A 23,944-nucleotide genomic window follows, 5' to 3' on the forward strand; every position below is an offset into this window, starting at 1 on the left:
GCCTTGTCTTGTTCCTGATTTTAGAGGAATTGCTTTGAGTTTCTCTGCATTTAGTTTGATGTTAGCTGTTGGTTTACTGTATATTGCTTTTATTATATTCAGGTACGTTCCTGTTATCCCTGATCTCTCTAGGACCTTTATCATGAAGGGGTGCTGGATTTTGTCAAAGGCTTTTTCAGCATCTAGTGAGATGATCATGTGGTTTTTCTTTCGCAGTTTGTTAATATGGTGGATTACATTGATAGATATTCTAATGTTGAACCATCCCTGCATTCTTGGAATAAAGCCTACTTGATCATGGTGGATGATTTTTCTGATGTGTTCTTGAATCCAGTTTGCGAGTATTTTATTGAGTATTTTTGCATCAATGTTCCTGAGGGAAATTGGTCTATAGTTCTCTTTCTTAGTTGTGTCTTTGTGTGGCTTGGGTATCAAGGTAATTGTAGCCTCGTAGAAAGAGTTTGGCAGTGAGCCTCCTGCTTCTATTGTGTGGAATACTTTGAGGAGTATTGGAATTAGCTCTTCTTTGAATTTCTGGTAGAATTCTGCACTGAAGCCATCTGGGCCTGGGCTTTTTTTATTTGGGAGACTTTTGATGACTGCTTCTATTTCATTAGGGGTTATAGGTCTGTTTAGATTGTTTATCTGTTCTTGATTTAGTTTTGGCAAGTGATATCTATCCAGGAAATTGTCCATTTCCTTTATATTTTCAAATTTTGTGGAGTACAGATTTTCAAAGTATGCCCTGATGATTCTCTGGATTTCCTCAGACTCTGTTGTTATGTCCCCTTTTTCATCCCTGATTTTGTTAATTAGCATGCTCTCCCTCTGTCTTTTGGTTAGTTTGGACAGAGGTTTATCTATTTTGTTGATTTTCTCAAAGAACCAACTCTTTGTTTCATTGATTCTTCTCAGTGTTTTCCTGGTTTCTACTTGATTGATTTCAGCCCTCAATTTGATTATTTCCTGGCATCTGCTCCTCCTGGGGGGAGTTTGCTTCTTTTTGTTCTAGAACATTCAGCTGTGCTATTAATTCTCTAGTATGACTGTTCTCCAGTTTTTTCATGTGGGCACTCAGTGCTATAAACTTTCCTCTCAGCACTGCTTTCAAAGTGTCCCATAAGTTTGTGTATGTTGTGTCTTCATTCTCATTGAAATCGAGGAAGTCTTTAATTTCTTTTTTTTATTTGTTCCTTTACCCAGGGATGGTGCAATTGTGCATTGTTCAATCTCCATGAGTTTGTAGGGTTTCTGCGATTTGTGTTATTGTTGAATTCTAATGTTAATGCATGATGGTCTGATAAGATGCAGGGGGTTATTCCAATTTTTTTGTATCTGTGGAGATTTGCTATGTTTCCTATTATGTGGTCAATTTTAGAGAAGGTTCCATGTGGTGCCGAGAAGAAGGTATATCCCTTTGTATTTGGGTGGAATGTTCTATAGATGTCTGTTAAACCCAGTTGGGTCATAACTTCTATTAGTTCTTTTGTTTCTTTGTTAAGTTTCTATCTGGAGGTCCTGTCTAGTGGTGAGAGCGGAGTGTTGAAGTCTCCTACTATTAGTGTGTGAGATTTTATGTGCATTTTGAGCTTTAGTAATGTTTCTTTCATGAATGTAGATGCCTTTGTATTTGGGGCATAGATGTTTAAAATTGAGACTTCGTATTGATGTATTTTTCCTTTGATGAAAATGATGTGTCCTTCTTCATCTCTTTTGATTGATTTTAATTTGAAGTCTAATTTGTTAGATATTAGGATTGCTACACCCGCTTGTTTCTTGGGACCGTTTGATTGGAAGATCTTTTCCCAACCCTTTACTCTGAGATAACGTCTGTCTTTGATGTTGAGATGTGTTTCTTGTATGCAGCAGAAGGAAGGGTTCTGTCTTCGTATCCATTCTGCTAGTCTGTGTCTTTTTATAGGCAAGTTGAGGCCGTTGACATTGAGGGATATTAATGACCATTGATTGGTGATCCTTGTTTGTGCTTGATTTATTGTTAGTGAAGTTATTTTGTGTAGTTTCTCCTCCCTTTTTCTTTTGGTGTTTTGTAAAGTGGGATTATATATTGCCTGTGTCTTTGTGAATGTAGTTATCTTCCTTGGCTCTGGGTTTTCCTTCTAGCATTTTGTGTAGAGCTGGATTCATGGATACATATTGTTTAAATCTGACTTTGTCATGGAATATTTTGTTTTCTCCATCTATGGTAATTGAGAGCTTTGCTGGATATAGTAGTCTGGGCTGGCATCCTTGTTCCCTTAGCGTTTGTAGGACATCTGTCCAGGATCTTCTGGCTTTCATCATTTCCATTGAGAAGTCAGGTGTAATTTGGATAGGTCTGCCTTTGTATGTTACTTGGCCTTTTTCTTTAGCTGCTCTTAATATTTTCTCTTTACTCTGTAGGTTTGATGTTTTGATTATTATATGGTGAGGTGGCTTCTTTTTCTGGTCGAGCCTATTTGGTGTTCTGTAAGATTCTTGTACTTTCATAGGCATATCTTTCTTTAGGTTAGGGAAGTTTTCTTCTATGATTTTGTTGAATATGTTTTCTGTACCTTTAAGTTGAATTTCTTCACCTTCTTCTATACCTATTATTCTCAGGTTTGGCTTCTTCATGGTGTCCCATATTTCCTGGATATTTTGTGTTAAGGATTTGTTGGTTTTGAGATTTTCTTTGGTTGACGACTCTATATCCTCTAATGAGTCTTCAACACCTGAGATTCTCTCTTCTATCTCTTGTATTCTATTGGTGATACTTGCATCTGCAGTTCCTGATCGTTTACCCAGCTTTTCTATTTCCAGCATCCCTTCATTCTGTGTTTTCTTTATCGTTTCTATTTCAGCTTTCAATCCTTCAACTGTTTGAGTTGTTTCCTTCATTTTTTGGTTGTTCTTTCTTGGTGCTCTTTAGATTCTTTGAGATATTTGTTTATTTCTTGAATTTTTCCCCCATTTCATGGATTTTTTGTTTGTTTTTTCTTCTATTTCTTTGAGGGATTTCCTCGTTTCTTCTTTGAGGGTCTCCATCATCTTCATGAAATAATTTTTAAGGTCTGTCTCCTCTTCTTCGTCTATGTAGTGCTTTTCGGGTCTTGCTGGTGTTGGATCCCTGGATTCTGGTGGGGTCATGTTGGTGTTTCTATTGCTGAGTGATCTCTTTATTCTGTCTTCTTCCCATCTCTTCTTTCAGTGGGTGCTGGTGGGGTCTTTCCATCTCCACTGGTCTCCTTCCTTCCTGCAGCTGAAGCTGGGGATGCTGACACGGAGTTTGGGTCCTGGTAGGGCTGATGTCTTTCCTGAAGCTGGTCTCACTGGGGTTGGGGTCTTGGAATTGTTGACTTCTTTGCTGTGTGGGCAGGTCTCCTGAAGCTGTACTCGCTGGGCTTGGGGTCTTGGAAGGGCTGATGTCTTTCCTGAAGCTGGACTCACTGGGGTTGAGGTCTTGGAAGGGCTGATGTCTTTCCTGAAGCTGGACTCGCTGGGGTTGGGGTCTTGGAAGGGCTGATGTCTTTCCTGTGTGGGCAGGTCTTCTGGATGCCAGGAGCGGCCCCAAAGATCAAGCGGGATGGGGGAAGGACGGGTGGTTCCCGCCGGAGACCCAATCTCACCTGAAGCTGGACTCCGAGACAACTCATTTTATTCTTCCAGGGTTCTTAGGGTTACAAGCAGGAAAAGCTGATTGATCATAACACAGCACCTAATTATCACGCTAGCAAGAGGAGGGTGCAAGACTTATGTGCTGAGTCATACAGCATTTTCAGGAAACTCTGTGTGGGGTCATCCTCCAAATAAGGTCAGGCATCTGAACTTAAGACATACTCTCTAATTAAGGTAGACTGAGAAGAGGAAGCCCCACTGAGAAAGGGAGTCCTCCATTTTCCTATCAGAGAGCTATCTGGACATTGTGGACCCTTACCTTAATAGTGGGGTTCTCAACAGGATACAGTTCTGAGAGGTGTAGCGTGAAAAATAAATGCCCAGAGACTGATATTGGGGTTCAAGCTTCAAGCTGAAGGTCAGAAAAGCAAAGTAGCCGGCCACTAGCTCTTACCACTACCTCAGGCTGAAAGCACTGATCCTCCTGCCTCTCCTCAGAGTGGCTGGAGAATCCTGAAACTGAGTATCTTCCTATCTTCAATGTGGCCGGAGAATGAATGCCTGATACTGACTACTGAAGAAGCTGTTCCTATCTTTTATACCCCTTTAGTGCTGGGATTAAAGGCATGTGATCCCAGGTGCTGAGATCTTTGTGTGAGCTGTTTCTCTTTGGGACTGGATCAATCTTGTGTAGCTCTGGGTGGCCTTGGACTCACAGAGATCCCTCTAACCTCTTAATCCTGAGTCCTAGGAATAAAGGTATGTACCACCATCTCCTAGCTTCTAGATGCTGGGATTAAAAGTATGTATCACAATTGCCTGATCTCTATAGCTTGTGGCTGACTTTGCTTTCTGAATCATCGGGTAAGCTTTAATAAATCATAGATAATACATCCCCACAGAGAGGCACAGAACCATAAGGGCTTTGCGGTCAAGGCCTTTTAAAAAAAATGATTGTCTTCACTAGCTATTGAAAAGGCCTTCTCTTAAGTCCCAAGTCCTGATACACACAACCTTCTCTTTGGAAGATAACAATGTTGCTGGTTTTCTAAGAAAAGCCATCAAGAAACCAGAACTATTTGATGTGAATGACAGGACATCTAGAGCCAAACGTTAAAAGACCTCACACCACAAACAGTTCTGAGTGTCAGTTCTTTTCATTCAGAATGTCGGGTTTGCTCTGAATTCCTCAGAAGAGTTAGTGTGGAGACAGTGACGTGCCAGCCTGCTTTTTCTTTCTTTCTTTCTTTTTTAAAGATTTATTTATTTATTATGTATACAGTGTTCTGCCAGAAGAAGGCACTAGATTGAATTGTAGATGGTTGTGAGCCACCATATGGGTGCTGGGAATTGAACTCAGAACCTCTGGAAGAGCAGTCAGTGCTCCTAACCTCTGAGCCACCTCTCCAGCCCGCTTTCCTTGTTTTTTAAATTTTACTTATGTTTTTTTTTATGCTGGATGTTGTCCCATGGGGCCTTGTGAACTGTTTTTACTACTCTTTTTTTTTCTTTTTAATGCCTGTTTATTACATTGAGTAATCTGAAAAGATCCAACCACTGTTTGATTATTTCTTGTTTATACTCATTTCCTCTGTGGAGTTCCTATAAAGTATGTTTCTTTTCAGTTAGTCTTCAACTCAAGAATTTTTGTTTCATTTGTATTTAATAATTTCTAGATGAATCACTCTTTATGAACCATTAACTAGAGAAGAGAGCTTATAGTCAGTAGGTCATGAAAGCCGTATCAAAATTGCCTCTGCTCCACTGAGTCAGTGTGCAAGAGATAGAGAGGGCTAGAGGAGAGGAGAGAGGAAATGTGGGGATGAAAGGGTACCTCTGCTTCACCAAGCATGCTTTTATAACAGGCCTTTCTTTGGCTTGCCAGCTCCCAAATAATGACACAGAGTCTTATTATTAATTATGAAAGCTTGGCCTTAGCTTAGGCTTGTTCCCAACTAACTTAAATTGACCTGTTTGTATTAATCTACACTCTGTCACACAGCTTGTTACCTCTCCTTCATAAGGCACATCCTGCTTCCTCTGTGTTTTGATGGCGAATCCCCACCTTTCAGATCCCTCCCCTGTATTCCCCTCTCTGCTCAGAAGCCCCGCCTAGTCTCTCCTGCCTAGCTATTGGCCATTCCACTTTTCATTAAACCAGTCACAATAAAACATCTTCACACACTGAGATCAAATATCTACAACATATATTTTCTCCATTTCAGAATTGGACTTTTTAAACTGACAGCAAATGACTTGAAGGAAAGTTCTGCCTATACAGAAGGCTCAATCCACAGAAACAAGGCACAACTCTGAGTACACATCTATGCAGAAGAAATCTAGGCCATATTTGTAAGCAAGACATACATCTCATGAGGCTTATGGTCCTTCCTAACCCACCTAGAAGATCATTTGTCATTAACTTTCCTATAATTCAACAATCAGGGATCTAGGAAGCAGTAGAAACTGGAAGTAGGCTTGGATTTCATCTTTTTCACCCCAAGAACTCAGGTCTGTGGTGCTACTGACCCTAGCTGGGTCTTTCATCTGATATGCATGTTGATAATAACACATACTTTATAGAATGGTTCAGAAGATGAAGCGAGACTAGGATGTAGTTCAGAAACAGAATGTATTCTTGGCATGCATAAGACCCTGGGTTCAGTTCCCAGCATCACTGGGAAAGGAAGTAATAACAAATACCTAATGCATTATCTGCTTAGTAAATGTTACTTTGTTCAGTATCAGTTACTAAGTTTCAGTCAGCAATCTGAACATAAAGAGAAAAGTCATGTAAACTAGGTAAACTAAGCATATTCTACTTTGCATAGAAAATAGTGTTCTCACACCCCTAGAAAGTGGTTTCTTCTCCCAGCTTGTGTCCATGACAACTGGTTTAGCTGATCAGATCACAGAGTGACAGATCAGCCTCAGATCAACGAGATTCTGGTGCTTTACTCCAAACCAGCCTGAACGTTTCCATTTCTTTGGGGTTCAGAGTAAAGCAAATAACATAGAGAAAGGAACAAGAGCCCTGACCCATAATATATGAGTGACCTAGAGAGAGGTCAAAGTGAGACCTATGAAAGGTTAGGATCATGGGATCTGAGAGCTGATTTTGTGTGGTAGAACAGTAACTATATATGTATACTCATCTATACAGTAACTATATATGTATATACATATATACCTATGGGGGTTTGGTGTGCCTCACACTGATCCCAGTATTAATATTAATGCCTCATGAAATGACAGCTTTTGAAACAATATACATACATTACTGATAAGCTTTATGTTTACTTATCCATTTAATTTCATTTGTTCAGTCTTGTGAATAGACAATATTTTTCAGCTGAACATAAGAAAGAACTTTCTGGCAGATTTGTGCAAAAACCATTGTTCTGTATATGAATATAATAATGTGTAGGTAGCAGCATGATGAAATAGAGACTACACCATTTAAACATTGTGTTTTTCACAGTGCCCAGGTATCCAGTTATAAAAGCCTTTTTTTTGAACCTGGCCATAGTTCAACAATGATGCCAGCACATAGAGGCTGCCGCAGGAGGATCACTAGTTTGAGGCCAACATAGGCTACATAACTAGACTGCCTCAGATTAATAGATGAGTAAGATTTGTATGTCAGAAGTGCATGATCTCCTCAAAACTGCAATGAACCCACTGATTGTTTTTTAAAAACAGAGGAATATCTCACAAGTGACCCTAGAAAGTATGTGCAAAACTAGATGAGAAGACTGAGTCAGACCATGATGAAAGTTCAGTGGGAGGGGTGGTTCCCAGGTCCATTGCCATAGGTGCCACTGATGTCATGGTTTCACCTCAAGGTTGACAACCTCTGGCCTTTTAAAGAGCATCTTAAATAAGAAGCTTAAGGCTGGGGTTGTGGCTCAGTTAGGAGAGTGCTTGCCTTTTGATCACAAGGCCTTGGGTTCAATCCCCTGCACTACCTAAGTCTATTGTGGTGGTATTTGCATATAACCCATTACTGTGGAGGTGGGAGCAGGAGTTTAGAATCATCCTGGGGTACCTAGGCAATGTAGTTCTCCTTGGGTCACATGAAGCTCATTTGGGATATAATATAAAACACATACATGGATTAGAAAAAAGGCAGTTCCATTCCTTAAGCTTACTTCCTTATCTCCTATTTCAGGCTACAAACATGTTACCATTCTGAACAGCATGGTGACTCACAGGTTTAAAATAAGTCGCACCCCATACACCTAAATCATGGGGAATTTGTGTGTGTGTGTGTGTGTGTGTGTGTGTGTGTGTGTGTGTGTGTGTTTGGTGCACCTGTGGTGTGGTATCTGGGTGTATATTACTCTATGCCACGTATGTTCACTTATGTGTGTGTATAGCATGCTGACCATGTGCAGAGGCCAGAGGAGGATGCTAGTATCACTAATGGAACTTACATTCAGACAGGAAAATAGGGAGCTCACAACCCCTGTATGTTGATTTTGTTAGACAGCATGTCATTTAATAGGTTAAGATGTTATTTTCTTCTGAAATAAAAATTAACTTTTGTGTTGTGTTGTGCTCTAGAATGATCTGCCTGAAGAAGCTAAGAACCAAGGAGGACCCTAAGAGAGACATGCATGGTCCCTGGGAGAAGGGGAAAGGAACAAGAGCTCCTGAAAACAAATGGAAGCACAGGGGAGGGGGGAGGGAGGAGAAAGAGGAGGGGAGAAGAGGAGGGGGAGGAGAACATGAGGGATCAATAAGAATGAGTCAGGGGATAAATAGAGGAGAGCAAGAAAAGAGATACCTTAATAGAGGGAGACATTATAGGTTTAAAGAGAAATCAGGCACTAGGGAAATGTCCAGAAATCCACAAGGATGAACCCAACTAAGAATCTAAGCAATAGTGGAGAGGCTGCCTTAAATTCCCTTCCCCTATATTGAGATTGATGATTACCTTAAATGCCACCTGGAGCCTTCGTCCAGTAGCTTATGGAAGCAGAAGCAGAGATCCACAGCTAAGCACTGTGCCAAACTCCTGGAATCCAGTTGTAGAGAGGGAAGAGTAATGAGCAAAGGGATCAAGACTGTGCTAGAGAAACCCACAGAAACAGCTGACCTGAGCAAGTGGGAGCTCATGGACCCCAGCCAGACAGCTGGGAAACCAGCATAGGACGAACCAGGCCCTCTGAATGTGGGTGACTGTTAGGAGGCCTGGGCAATCTATGGGGCCTCTGGAAGTGGAACCAGTATTTATCCCTAGTGCACAAATGGACTTTAGAAGCCCATTCCCCCATGGAGGGATACTCTCTCAGCCTAGATACATGGGGTGGGCCTAGATCCTGCCCCAAATGATGTGACAGACTTTGATGATCCCCTATGGAAGGCCTCACTCGCCCTGGGGAGTGGATGGGGGGGGCTGGTAGGGGGGCCCGGTGGGGAGCATGGGAGGATGGGAGGGAGAGGGAACTGGGATTGATATATAAAATAAGATTGCTTCTAATTTAAATTAAAAGAATAAAAAACGATCTATCTGATCAGGAATCACATAAGCATATTAAATGAAAGGAAGGTCTTATTGCAAGCAAATGGGAGTGGAGAGGTGCTGCATGAAAGTCTCAATTCACTTTAAACTAGTCAATGAAGTGTTTTATTTCATAGGTATATACACACACACACACACACACACACACACACACATATATTCATGTTGATCATAAACTCCTCTTCCATTCATTCTGGAATGTTGAAGGGGGAGAAAGAAGCAATTCTATTCACATTCTAGCTGGCTTCAGAGGTACAGAACTCTCCATCATGCTGCAGTCCCAGGCAGAGTCTTCAGAGAGGCTGTTGTGCTGGTCACAGAACTGGCCTAAGCCCCTCACCATCACTTGCATATCCTCCTGGATGAACAGACCAAAGAAAAGAAACCTTTTTCCTTCCACTGCTCTTCAGGGTGCCAGGCACCAAGCAACTGAAAACTCAGTGTGGAAGAAGCATTCTTCAGTGGGGTCAATAGCAAGGAGGATGTCTTATGTTTGGAAGGCAAAGGCTTTTCTGTTAAAAACTATTTTAAATTGGAAGCTCCTCTCCATTTGACTTCTGCAAGGAGAGCTTTTTGTTCTGGAAGGGTTCTGCCGCCCTTGAGAGCCACAAACAAGATTTAATTATAGATCTGTTGGCCAGTGGCTAGGGCTTCTTATTGGCTAGCTCTGTCTTAATAAGCCATTTCTATTAATCTAAGTATTTCCACGTGGTCTTATCTTACTGGAGAAGGGTCAGAATCTCCTACTCCCTCCTCCGCTATATGGTGTCTGACTCTGCCTATGTTTCCCAGAATTTTCCTCTGTCCCGCGCTACCGTCTCGCCAGCAAGAACGATGCAGGACACTCGGATCCTTCTGCAGTAAAGCTTTAATACATCTTGAGAGATAGATGATCAGCTTCTGAGAGGGAGACCCCAAGCTAAGAAACCCAGCCCCTTATATAAGCCTAGGAGCTCCGAGTGAGACGTGTAGAGCCGGGATTGGTGGTTTGCTCATCACCCCAGATGACGGGTGAGGCACAGCTTAAACGGTAAACTCAACTGACAGCAGATGTCAGCGCCATCTTCTAATGGCGATAGCGATAGCGAGGGCGGCTCCTCACATCTCCCCCTATTCATTTATTTTTGAAGCCATAGGACACCCACAACTTTGGAGTGGAGATAGAGGTCAAATCCCCATGTGCAAATTTGGAACATGTACAAAGCTCCTCTCCAGGGTCTTATCCCCAGAGGGAGCCCTGACCAGTCCCGATGTCGTTTTTCTGGGGGAAGGAGATCATGACATAGAACCTTCATGCAAGATGACTTATCTCCCAGGAGAAAGTCGTTATACCGCAGACCTCTCCTGTGCAGTGCTTAGCCTTGCAACTCCTTGGGCTGCTGAAGCCTACCCACTCTATCCCGTGCAATGAGACTAGCCTCGTGGGGTGCAAGAGCCGGGAGGCCAGCGACCTATTGCTTTAACATGGTTAACCAAATGTCAGGGGAGGCTCCGTGTTCTAAGGCAGCAAGTGCTTGTGCCACCATCACTTTGTCTCTTTTGTTTGGGCTCTGAGCTTACACACCATCCAAAGCATCAACACTATTCCACAGCAGAGAACTAGGCTAAATGATCCCACCCCCACCCATTCCTTAAAATAAGAAAATGCAGATGAAATCCAGGAGGAGAGGCCTTCCATCAGAGAAAGATCCAGACGCGTCGAATTCACTTGCAGGATCGCCACTCTCAACTCACGGAGTGTCTGCTCAAACTCAAAAGTCCAATTCTGTAATAAATGTTGAGACAGAGCTTTTGACAGGTTAGCTGCTCTTGTAAAATTCTCATATTGTACTGAAGTGACACAAAGGCCAGGCAACTTTTGTTCACATCCCAATTGGGCCATCTGCCACAATATATCCAATTGTTCCTGAACCAAATTAATCTGTTGGTTTACCAACATCAGGCCTCCTTGTATCTGAGAATTGGCAGTGGCCTGTTTATCTAGGGCCATGGTCACAGTGGCCGATAGTTCATTAATGGTTTGAGTTGTCTGCACAGTGGCGGAAAGTGCAAGGGCCGAGGCGGTAACCGAAGCAGTAACCGCGGCGGCGGCTATCAGGCCCACAATAATAGCAGAGATCCCAAAAATCTCGCTTTTCCCTAAACAAACTCAAACTACTTGGCACCTCAACAGGAACTGGAACAAATCGAGGCATGCGCATTACCAAAGCAAAAGGGTGCTTAATAGCATCCCAGCATAATGCATAAAAACAATTCTAAGCAGAGCAATTTATTTCTTTCTGATTCTTACCTAAGGTATCATTACTCACAACCCAAATAAAGGGCAGCCAAACACAAATTGGAGCAGCTGAATAATTAGTTCTCTTAAAAGGGGTATACTTAACATTGGAGGAGGACCAATCAGATGATCCAGAGCTCTGTCCCTCACTCAGACTGTTGCCTAATGCCCCTTTCCAATCAAAAGTAATCTGTCCCTTCTCACTATATCCTCCAGCAATCATTGCCATAGGAGAAAGATCAGTACAGCTTCCATTAATTCAAAAGGATTAGCACTAGATCTTTCTGGATCCATATGAATAAAATTATCCTTTAATGAAGAAATCACAGTAAAGCACAAGCTTCCTACCAATGACAAGGTTCTCTCAATCCTGAAAACTCTGTATCTGAGGATCTAAAGGCAAAAAGGCAAGCCCCAACTCTCTATTAGTTGTGAAAAATCTAGGGAACTCCTGGGCATTATGCATCACTGGCATCGGTAGGGGAAGGTAGACATGATGGCCCACCGTAACTCTCCCATCATACTAGGAACCATCATCCCGAGTAGGAGAGTCTTCATCACCCACTTGGCCTCCATCCTTCTTATTCTGGAGTTGTGAAGGAGCTCTTCGAGTGAGTCTTTCAGGGATCCACAGGGGGTTTTCTTCCTCCTGTGGAAAAACACACACAGCTCCCCTGGATCTTATTAGAATAGGATCCGGGCCTTTCCATTCATTAGTTAGCACATCTTTCCATTTTACAAATTCTTTTGGCCTATCAGGCTCTAAACTGTGGCGATCGGCCGCAGTGTGGCCTTGGGCATCAGAGTTCAAGAAATTAAGGGTAAAAAGTGCCATGGACACAGCAACTCTTGGTACCGAGGGTAGAACATCCTCAATACTCCCCTTTTGTTTAATCAGATATGATTTGAGTGTACGATGGGCACGTTCCACAATGCACTGTCCTTGAGGGTTATAAGGTAGGCCAGTTAGATGGGTAACATCCATTTGCCGACAAAACTGTCGGAATTTTTGAGAGGTATATGCTGGTCCATTGTCTGTTTTTAAAATTCTGGGTTTTCCCCAAGCACTCCAGGCCTCAAGGCAATGTTGAATCACATATGAGGCCTTTTCCCCTGTTAGGGGCGTGGCGAACATTACGCCAGAACAGGTGTCAACAGAAACATGAACATATTGAAGCCTTCTAAAAGAGGGAATATGAGTAACATCCATCTGCCACATCTGCAATGGTCTAATGCCATGCGGGTTTATTCCCACGTGGGGAGCAGGTAAGAATTCACAGCAATTCTGGCATTGAGTAACAATTTCCCTAGCCTCTTTCCTGAATAGAGCAAAACGACGGCGCAAGGTCTCAGCCATCACATGAAAGCGGTGATGGAACTCTTTTGCTGCTTGTGGGTGGGTAGACAAGGCAGCGGCCACCAGCTTTGTAGCCTTGTCCGCTAAGTCATTCCCTAAGGACATGGGACCTGGGAGTCCAGATGGGTAATGAAAACAGGAAATCTCCTATTTAACAAGGCAGCTTGTATCTTCTGAAAGATGTTAGCAACTCTGCTGGAGGATCTTATTATTCCAGCTATCTCAAGGAGATTAACTGCATTAACCACATAAGAGGAATCTGATACAATATTGAGGGGTCCTGGAAAAGCCTCAAGAACCTCCAGTACTATCAGACATTCTACAACTTGAGGTGAAGTTTCATTATATTGTTTAGATATAACCCTATCCTTGACCACATAAGCTCCCATACCAGTTTTCGATCCATCAGTGTACACCACAGTCCCATCTGGGAGTGGGTCTTTAGCTGTCACTTGCGGAAACACTATAGCCTGGTTTAGGGCAAACTGTAAAATTGGATGCTTTGGAAAATGATTATCAATTTGTCCTGAAAAGGAAGTAACTAAAACTGCCCAATCACTAGATGTGGCTGCCAAGGTCTGAACTTGTGCAGCAGTATAAGGCACAATCAAGGAATCAGGATCCCTGCCAAAATGCGTAACAGCTGCTTTTATTCCGTGAAGCGCGAGCTGTGCAACAGCATCAGGGTACCAGTCAATAATCTTAGCAGGGGAAGCATTTGGATGAATCCAAAGTAATGGTCCATGTTGCCACAGGACTGCAGTTGGCAATTGAGCTGTCTTAAAAACACACAGATTAAAAGGTTTACAATACGTTGTAATTGTGCTTCCTGTAAGGCCTCTTCCACCATCTGTAAGGCTCGGTGGGTGGCAGGGGTAAATTTTCTGGGTGAGGAGATATGAGGCTCACCCTCCAGGAGATCGAAGAGGGGTTTTAGATCAGCAGATGGAATTTTTAAAAAGGGCCTCAACCAATTTATATCTCCCAGAAGTTTCTGAAAATCATTTAATGTTTGTAAGTGGTCTTTGCGAATTTCTATTTTCTGAGGAACTATATTTTTGGGAGTAATCATTGAGCCCAAAAAGAGGCCTGTATCTGCAATTTGAACCTTTTCTGAGGCAATCTCTAATCCCCACTGTTTTAATTCAGCCACCAGCATGGGAAAAGCCTTTTGTAAAACATCTAACTCTTTGTGACAAATAAGAATATCGTCCATATAATGGATCATGATTAAAGATGTAAATTGCTTCCTAATTGGCTCCAAAGCCTCCTGCACATACAGCTGACATATTGTTGGGCTATTGGCCATGTCTTGCGGCAGTACCTTCCACTGAAATCTCTTGTCTGGTTCCATATGATTAAGAGAAGGGATAGTGAAGGCAAACCTTGGTCTATCCCATGGGTAAAGTGGAATAGAGAAGAAACAATCCTTAATATCTATAATAATAAGCTTCCAATCTTGAGGAAGTGCAGAAAGCAAAGGAAGGCCTCTTTGAACAGGGCCAAAAAGATGCATCTGATTGTTAATGGCCCGCAGGTCATGGAGTAATCTCCACTTCCCAGATTTCTTCTTAATAACAAAAATTGGTGTATTCCATGGGGAGGTAGAAGGCTCTAGATGCCCCAGCCGTTCCTGTTCTTGCACTAATCTTGTGACAGCCTCTAATTTTTCAGAGGATAGAGGCCATTGAGAGACCCATAACGGCTCCTCTGTTTTCCACGGTATGGGTCGTGAAGCCTCAACGGCCCCTAAATAAAACCCAGTCCTTTTCTACCCCGATTTCCATGTTGCGTAATGGGTTTTATTCTGCCTTGTTCTTGCCTACCCAAGCCTCTACCCTTTGTATACCCCATCTTTGCCATAATGGCTGATGCCTGGGGGAGTATTCATTAGTTAGGGTCATGCCCATGGCTTGTAACACATCCCGTCCCCATAAATTTACAGGGAGTGGCAACACATAGGGGGTAAAACATCCCTGTTTTCCCTCAGCGTTCCGCCAGGTTAAGGCTGAGGCACTGATGGCAGGAGAGGACTGGTATCCAAGACCTTGTAGAGAATGAGATGAAACAACAGTGAGCCAAGACTTCAGCCACCAATGGAGTGAAATAATGCTTTTGTCTGCTCCCGTATCCATTATCCCTTCAAATTCTTTTCCATTAATTAACAATTTTATTGTAGGTCTCTCATTTAGGGGTATAGCCAGATAGGCTGAATCACTTCCAGAAGATCCCATAGCCCTTTTTTGTAAAGTGTAGGTTTCTCCATCCCCGAGGGAGGGCAGCAACACCAGTTGTGCAATTCTATCTCCCTGCTTTATAGAAAATACACCCCGAGGGCTAGAACAGAGAACTTGAATCTCCTCTTTATGATACGGGTCAACAATCCCAGGATATATAATGAGTCCCTGTAAAGTTAAGGAGCCACGGCCCAGAATAAGCCCAATGGTGGCAGGGGGCAAAGGTCCAGGGGAATGGACTGGGACCGGTTGAACATTCATTTGGGGCATGAGTAAGAAGTCGGAGGCGGCACACAAGTCCATTCCGGGGTTCCTCGGAAGCCTCTACTTCCTCTTGATTGCTTTTCTGAAATCGGTTCCCATATTTCTGAGGGCCCTGGGACCATGGGCCCCGTGACCCGTTTTTTGATTGGGGTACCTTGGGTTCTTCAATAGGGGGCAGAAGCCTCCCTTTCATATCCCGGACTGACCTGCATTCACTAGCCCTATGATAACCTTTACCACAACGACGGCAAAGCTCCAGTTCTCTTGTTCTTTCAGGGGCTTGACAATCTTTCTTAAGGTGCCCCATTTTCCCACAATTAAAACAAGCTTTTCGACTAGATAAATCTCCACGCCTGTGCGTTTGTAAAATGGCGGCAGCTAGTCCTGCATTGGTTAGGGGTCCCCCCAGCTCCCTGCACACTCTGAGCCAATCTTGTAAACCTTTGCTTTTGTGAGGGGCGATAGCCGCTCGACATTCCTGGGTTGCTTGTTCATAGACAAGTTGCTCAATCAGGGGCATAGCTTGTTCTGAATCACCAAAGATGCGACCGGCGGCCTCGGTCATTCTGGCCACAAAGTCTGAAAATGGCTCTTGGGATCCTTGGACAATCTTTGTAAGGTGTCCACTGGATTCTCCCCTTTTGTGAGGGCCTTCCATGCTTTAATAGCGGCGGCCGACACCTGACCATAGACGCCCCAGATGTAGTTGGTTTGATTAAGGGCATGTTGACCCTGACCTGTCAGCATTTCAAATGTCCACTGCCTCTGATTCTCATCTTCAGCTGTGGCATTAACTCTAGCTTGCGCCTGGGCTGCATCATACCAGAGAGCCTTCCATTCCATGTATTGTCCCATGTTGGGAAGCACTGCTTTCACTGTCGTCTGCCAGTCAGTGGGAGTCATGGCAAAATTAGCAAGCCTTTCCACCTGTATTGTGGTAAAGTTAGCATTGACCCCATAATTACGAACGGATTCGGCCAATTCTTTGATTTGATTGTAATCTACGGGGGTATGTACTCTTCCGCCTTCCGCATTCTCGAATACTGGAAAAGCCATTTGTATTTTTCTCCGTTCCTCTAAAGGTAAAAAGGAGTCAGTACCAGTATTCAGCCGAAGCTCATACTGCGGAGGCGCCGAAGGCGTGAGCCCGCCGGATTTATAGGCGGTGGCCTCACATTCATTTTTGTTTTCAGCGGCCGGTGTCTATCAGGGTGATATCTTTCTTCCTCATACCGTGCCACCTCCTCCTCTAGACCACCTTCTTCGCTAGAATCCAGAGTGTCAGAATCGGAATTATCTAGCTCCAAGGCTTCTAGCTCTACCGTAGGGTATAGGCTAGATTCTGGCTTTTTCTTTTTCTTAGATTTGTTAGGGGGTGAATGATCACTTCCTTCTTTCTCTCCCCCTTTCTTAACTTCTTGGGGAGGGCCTTTTTTCTTAGACATGTCTTTCCTTTTGCGAGCTCCCATTCTCTCACTCCGTTCAGTTTCTGACATGCTATCCTGAACTTCCTCTAAGGTTCCCTGACTTTCTACTATAGCAGGGTGACAGGCCTCATCCTCCAAGCAGTTTTTAACTAGCTTCCAAATGGCTTTGGTACCTAAGCGGAGATCTCCTTCTGCATGCTTCCTGTCTAGTTCTTTACCTAGCTTGTTCCATGAGGCCACAGTGAGGGACCCGGAACAAGCATACCATGGTGCCACTCTATCTACCTCCTTCACAAAATTTTGAAGTGTTCGTGGTGCAATTTTAAAATCTCTTTGTTTTAGCACAGTCTGTAGGGCAGTAACCACTGACTGTGACAACCCCATCGCGCTGGCAGCTTATCTAAAAAACGGCGCTCGACTCCTTTACCAGACTGACAGCACCGTTCTGTCAGCACCAGCCACGATGAAGAAGAAGGACAAACAGGACTAGCACCAAAGCCTCCACTGACCCGTCCCACGGTGATGACAAACTAAGGCCAAAGTCGAGAAAAGGGGTGTTCAGGATAAAGCATACCTCTCTGAACTTACGTCCCTGCAGTTCTGAATCCGCCCTGTCTTCCGAGGGGTCTCCCGCGGTGCCGGCGATGTTGAAGAGTTCCCGGGTTTCGGCACCAGATGTCCCGCGCTACCGTCTCGCCAGCAAGAACGATGCAGGACACTCGGATCCTTCTGCAGTAAAGCTTTAATACATCTTGAGAGATAGATGATCAGCTTCTGAGAGGGAGACCCCAAGCTAAGAAACCCAGCCCCTTATATAAGCCTAGGAACTCCGAGTGAGACGTGTAGAGCCGGGATTGGTGGTTTGCTCATCACCCCAGATGACGGGTGAGGCACAGCTTAAACGGTAAACTCCAACTGACAGCAGATGTCAGCGCCATCTTCTAATGGCGATAGCGATATCGAGGGCGGCTCCTCACATTCCTCATCTCCTAGTGTCACCTATCTCCCAGTGTCACCTATCTCTCTGCGTCTATTGGCCATAGTGTTTTATTAATCAACCAATAAGAGAAACATATATAAAACATATATACAGAAGGCCATCTCCCATTAGATTTCTGGTGACTTCTTTTAAGGAGAAACTTTCAAGTAGGCTTGGGTGGTAGAGGAAGGCCACTGAGGACAAAACTTGAATGGCAGATGTCAGAGGATTTGAGAACATCATTTTAAATGGTTCCATAGAAAATAAGTTAGCTATTGGTCTAGCGTCTCTCGTCTCATACTTTTGTGTTAAGTCTACTAGGTGTAGAAGACAGCTTGCCTGAGGATCACTGACACATGTGATCCCACAGAAGAGATTTCAGGTCCAGGCTCATTTCTTTCTGTGAGGTCAAAGTAGATTGCACCAAGTTAGGTGTGACTCTCCATGAGGGCAAGTGTGATTGTCTGAATCTCAGGCACAGGACAGAATGATGAGAGGGAATGTGAGCCAACCTGACACCATGATGGGACAGTCAGGACAAATAATACTGACACTGTGTCTTGGTCAGTGATCTGTTGCTGTGAGGAAACCCCATGATCGTGACAGTTCTTATAAAAGAAAATTTTAAATGGGGCTTGCTTACAGTTTCAGAGGTTTAGTCCATTTTCATCATGGTGGGAAGTCCATTGTCATCAACGCACCACACAGGCAAAAATGGTGCTGGATGAGTAACTGAGAGCTCCATCCTGTTCCAATGGCATAGAGGAAGGCTCTGGGCTTGGCCATACCTTTTAATCTTTTCAAGTAATGCTGCTCCCTGATGACTGAGCATTCAAATTTATGAGCCCATGGATGCAATTTTTATTCAAACCACATTCCCAGCCACTGCCTTGTCTACAGCAGAAGCTTATGACCCTGACACCCAATATTGTGACATAGTGTCCTTGATGGTACAACTGATTTCAACCACCATATTCCATATAACAGGCTCAAGAAGGGGAGTGACCCCTATTAAAATCTCCATGATAACCTGGAAAGACTCCAAGGGAAGGGACCCAGGTGTGTGGCAATTTGGAGTGGGAGAGACAGGTTTTGGACAGTTGAGCATGAAGGGCCCACAGTCACCTGGATGCAGCTCTGCAGGCGACAAGTGAATATTTTGTGGATTGTGTGTTAAGTGTGGTGAAGTGGGAACTAACTGCCACAGAGCTGGTGGTGGACACTGTGGGGGTATGAAACAGCTGCCCAGGGAGAGAATGCATTGTGTAAGAAAATCCACAAGCCCAGGACTCTGGAAAGTTGTGCCTGCCCGTGGGTCTTGCTAGGTGTGCTCAGTCTTGAGGACCCTCATTCTGCATTCCCCAGCACTTGGGGACGGGTGGAACAACTCCAGGAAGGAGGTCAGAGTTGTGGTCCTCAACCTGTGGGCTCTCAATCCTACTCTGGGGATCACATAATCAGATATTTACACCACAAATTTTAACAGTAGCAAAGCTACAGTTATGAAGTAGCAGCCAAATAATTTCATGGTAGGGGAGGCCACGATCACATGAGGAACTGTATTACAGGGTTGCAGCATTAGGAAGATTGAGAACCACTAGTGTAGAAGAAGCTCAAGGAGACACGGAATCCTAGAGACACCAGACAGTGGGGGCACATGGGATTTCTTGCCGAGCATGGGTGGAATTTCCCCTCAGCCTGTCTTGGACTTGCACTTGAAAAAGCACAACAGTATTCATTTTTGTGAGCAGTGCATGAGTGTCCCAGGTAGACCCTGGAGGCAGTGGGCAGAGGGCCAGAGGAAGGAAGTAGGGACAGAGAAGGCCTCTACCATAGTTGGTATGGGTCTCCCTCCAGGAGTACCACTCTGTCTGTCCCCACTCTGGGCAGCTTATACTTCGATCTTTGTTTGTGCAAGCATGACCTAAAAGTAGCAAATCCAAGGCCCTATACCACGGTTACTCTAATAATCCTTTTGCACACAGTTTTCAAATGGGAAGTCACTCTATCCACACCCTTCCTCTAGCTGGCATATTAAATAATATACCTTATGGTACTATTGCAACCACACCATCAGCTGGCCTTTTTAGGGACTTTGAAAAATACCAGCTGTGAGGCTAAAACCCTAACCCTAACTCTTTGGGGCCTTGGGTAGTAGATCAGTATTTATCCCTGGCATACAAATGGACTTTGGGTGCCCATCCCACAATGAGGAATGCTCTCTCAGCCTGCACTCTTTGGGGAGGGCCTAGGCCCTGCCCTGGATGAAATGACAGACTCTGGCGATTCCCCCATGGAGGGCCTCACCCTCCCTGGGGATCAGAGTGGGGATTGGGTAGGGGACTGGGGGCTCTGGTGGGGCGTGGGGGAGGGGGAGGAGGGGAGGGAGAAGGAGCTGGGATTTAAACTTTAAAAAATGAAAAAAAAAATAAGGACAGCTCCATGGTTAAGAGCACTGGGCTCTTGAAGAGTAGTTGTAACCCCAGCACCCAGGGAAGGTAGCTTCAACTGTAACTCCAGCTCCAGAGGATCCAATGAACTATTGTGTTCCCTGCACACCAGGGTCCCTGTACACACGAGCCATAGGCATATGTACATGCATACACAGAGAGAAACAAGAACAAAACTAAATATTAATAATAAAAAGGGTTTATATCATTCCGGTGTTTCTGAAAAAACTGTCTCCCAGTTCTCAGTGAGAAAGACTTTCTACACCTATACCACCTGGCTCCTGTGGCCTCTTTTCTAAGGTGACCTGCCCTCCTGTGTGTCTGCTTTCACACAAATTCAGTTTCTGTGAGGCTGGCAAGATCATACTTGAAGGTCTAAGTGGCAGTGGTGCCTTGAAGCACAGTGCTGTCTGAAAAAAAAAAAAAAGCATTTCTAGCCAGGAAGTGTTCTGGGACAGGGTGGCTTGGAGGCAGCTGTGGTGTGGAGCCTGTGACCTCTGTGTGTCCTGCTCTCCTTGTCAAGGGTCAGCATGTCAGGGAGACAGGCTGTTTTAGGGGAGATCATAGAAAACAGTTTCCCTTTGGATCACAGTGAACAGTGACCCTGCTATCCATGAGCTACCTGTGTCAAGAATAGGAAAGAACCTCCTTCAGTAGGCCTCGGTTGGTCTCTCTGTCCTCTTGATTTGATCTTTTCTGAGATGAATGGAGAATTTTCATGGTAAGGGGCAGCTCTAAGGTCATTGCCAGATGACAAAACTCAGAGGTGAAGGATGAACAAATGTCCTATGGTTTCCTGATTTTTTAGGGATAAAAGGCAGCTAATTTGTTTTCCTCTGATGTCACTGAGGCCCAGGGCAATTAAGTAACTTTTCCAAAAAAATAAGAGCTTTCTGGTATACAGGCTTATACCTGTAGTGGCACTTGGGAAGCTGAGGTAGCAGCATTACCATGACTTTGAGGCAAGCCTGGGCTACATAGTAAGACCCTGTCTTAAAGAAAACCCATCCCAGCTAGGAGGTGGCTCACCTCTTGAGGTTGTGTTGCTCCTTCATCAGAGAGTGCCAAGAATCTCTCAGATGTTGTCCTTATCTCAACACAGACAAGAAATCAGTGTGGCAGCACAGGCCTGTAATCCAAACATTCAGGAGTTCAAGATCAACCTTGGTTGCATAGCAAGTTTAAATCAGTCTGAGTTTCATGATATCCTTTGTCAAAATAAATAAATAAATAAATAAATAAATAAATAAACATAGCTAGGAAGGAAAGAAATGCTAGAAGAGAGGAGGTTTCAATCCTTTCACTCCTCCCCATCTAACTTGATACATTCCCCATCAATACAGAGGAATTTTGATTTTCCTGTCTGTCTAGACAGCCAATAATGAAAATAAATGTTGCCTCTTTCTGTTGTCACAGGAATGGATGTCTGACTGACAGTCTTGAATGGCATTTCACTGTTGAAAGTCCCCAAAGAGCAAAATCCAGACAATATAATTTTGGAAATAACTAATTATTTAAAGACAGAGTGTTTACCTTTACATATACCTTTTCCCCCTTTTACTTCTTATTCCTTGACTTGCTGTGTGGCTGGTGCCTGGCCCCTGGAGTCCGCCTGTCCTCCTCCTTTTACTCCCAGATCTTTCCTTCTTTCTATTTATTCTCTCTTCCTGGCAGCCCCACCTATCCCCTTCCTGACTAGCTATCGGCTGTTCAGCTCTTTATCAGCCCAATCAGGTGTTTGGGACAGGCTTCATAGAGTTAAACAAATGCAACATAAAATAATGCAACACATATTGGCATCATTAAACAAATATTCCACAGCATAAGCAAATGTAACATATCTTAAAATAATATTTCACAACACCTTGCTTTTTCTAGAGTTCCCAGGTCCCCTATTGAGAAAAGGCAGACAGGTTTGCCTTGATAACAGGATTCATATTGAGAGTTAAACAGATTTCAGATATAACTTTCTACTAAAGAACCATACTTTACAATGACTGTTCTCTGTAATAACTAATAGTGTCTCTGGTAAATGATTATATGGGAAGGAAAAAGGAAGGAGAAAGTCTATGTAAGTTTTGAGGATCTAAGAAAATGATTTAAGATGTGTAAATGTAAGTTGTAAAGATATAAATCATTGATTTAAGGTATATGAAAATGGGGAATGTTTCAGATTTCTTTCTATGCTATTATTACACTAAGATTTCAAAAGTTCAGAGTTTTAACATTGATTCATGGAGTTCTGACAAGCTGGTGGAGCACTATTTACTTACTGAAGTAAATAGCATTCTCATTTCCAGGTTCCTTTTAGACAGAAACTCTGATGTCAACCACCACAGGGCCTTTGGCCAATCTGCTTCTGCTAATTGCGGTTGACTCTTGCATCACCGGGGACTTAACTAAATGATAATTCCTGTTTGGGCACCATTAAACTGATGGTTTTTAGATTCCAATATAAACAGGGAGCCATCAACAGAGTCAAGGATACAACTCAAGGGGGAACGGGAGAGCCAAAGTTACATTTTAAAGTTTAATTATTATGCCTTAGAGATCCATGAAACAAAAATGCTCTGACGTGCAAGTCCCTTGCCCAAAGACATATAGGTCCTGAGATGCTGATGGCTACTGTTTATGGGAGATAAGCCATGTGTTTTCACTCTCCTAAACAATTTGTTTGGCTCATCTGCACCAGATGTGCTTGATCACACACGGGCAGGAAATATGCCAGGATGTATCTTTGTTACTGATTGGATGTAGGAGAAATTTAAGCAGGAAGCACATCTGGATGTATGCTTGCCCCTAATTGGAGCTCATGGGAAATGCAATGAATTTGGGTTTTGCCATCATAATCCCTCGAAACATGACTCAGTGCTATTTCCTGGGAACCCTGGGTATGGAGTTGGCCAGCACCCATCCATCTGGCCAGTATTTAATTAAAGCTTGCATCAAATTTGGCTTTAAACTGTGGTAGTAATCTTACATTCTGACCAATGGGATTAACATAAGATGGTGTTGGGGTGAGGCATGCTGCTGGTGTTATAACCTCCAAAGGTCGAAGCATGGAATCTGATACTTATGGAAGCAACTGCAAACTTTTATCACAGCTCTGAGAGACTGACTTACCATCTGGGTTTACTCTTTCTAGCTTGCCTGGGACCCATCCAGATGTCAATGTGAAAACACAGTGCTCATCCCAAAGGAAATACGGCTATGGAGACAAATGAGTGGCCATGGCCCATAAGCCTAATTCTAATTCCACGGTCAATGTGTAAAGTTTTATGAAGTTTTTATAGTAACAGGAAAATGAATGTCATAAACCAAAGCAATCTAAAAATACACTGGTAGAAACGTTGAGCGGCCAAGAGTGCAGCAGGGAAATCTCAGCCATAGGACTCAGATGCTATCTGGAGCATCCTTAGTCTTTGACTGGCAGAACTAGTGCCTGCGGCTTCCATTCTCACCGTCTCTCTCAAGTGCTGGTTCTGCCAGGCTTCTAAGCTGTTCATCTGATGGGTTGAAACAAGAGTCCACTAATCCCTTCCCCAGAATTCAGCTCTCAACTCCTGTAAGATCCTTCCCAACAAGCAGGAGTTTCAATTCTCTGTAAGTCCTATGCCGAGACAATCTTTTGATTTTGCTCATCATTTAAGCTAAATGTCATCGTTTATCCCTCCATTCCTGTCTGTTCTGGGCGGGATGTGCAAGTCCTCTCCCGGACCTCAGTCATAGAAGTTGCGAGAATGTCTGGGACAGTATTTTTCTTGTCCTACTCAGGAGAACTGTTGGGCTCAGCCAACTCTGGCCATAAGTGTGGACCCGCGGCCCAGCGCC

General features: G+C 43.7%; 1 long non-coding RNA gene across 3 annotated transcripts; it reads right to left on the reverse strand.

The window, feature by feature from the left end:
- Positions 1–17,394: 17,394 nt before the first annotated feature.
- On the reverse strand, positions 17,395–23,934 carry LOC121137139. 3 transcript variants are annotated; one of them, XR_005874369.1, is made up of 3 exons: positions 23,237–23,934; positions 21,143–21,242; positions 17,395–17,435 (listed from the first exon to the last, which is right to left on the reverse strand). It is a non-coding gene; the product is annotated as an uncharacterized LOC121137139 (long non-coding RNA). The 3 variants fall into 3 exon arrangements; XR_005874368.1 differs by lacking the exon at positions 17,395–17,435 and adding an exon at positions 20,330–20,523 and having other exon boundaries at positions 23,575–23,934; XR_005874367.1 differs by lacking the exon at positions 17,395–17,435 and adding an exon at positions 20,330–20,523.
- Positions 23,935–23,944: the final 10 nt, after the last annotated feature.

Source organism: Mesocricetus auratus, unplaced genomic scaffold (assembly GCF_017639785.1).
Source record: "Mesocricetus auratus isolate SY011 unplaced genomic scaffold, BCM_Maur_2.0 Super-Scaffold_100676, whole genome shotgun sequence".
Lineage (NCBI taxonomy): Eukaryota > Metazoa > Chordata > Mammalia > Rodentia > Cricetidae > Mesocricetus > Mesocricetus auratus.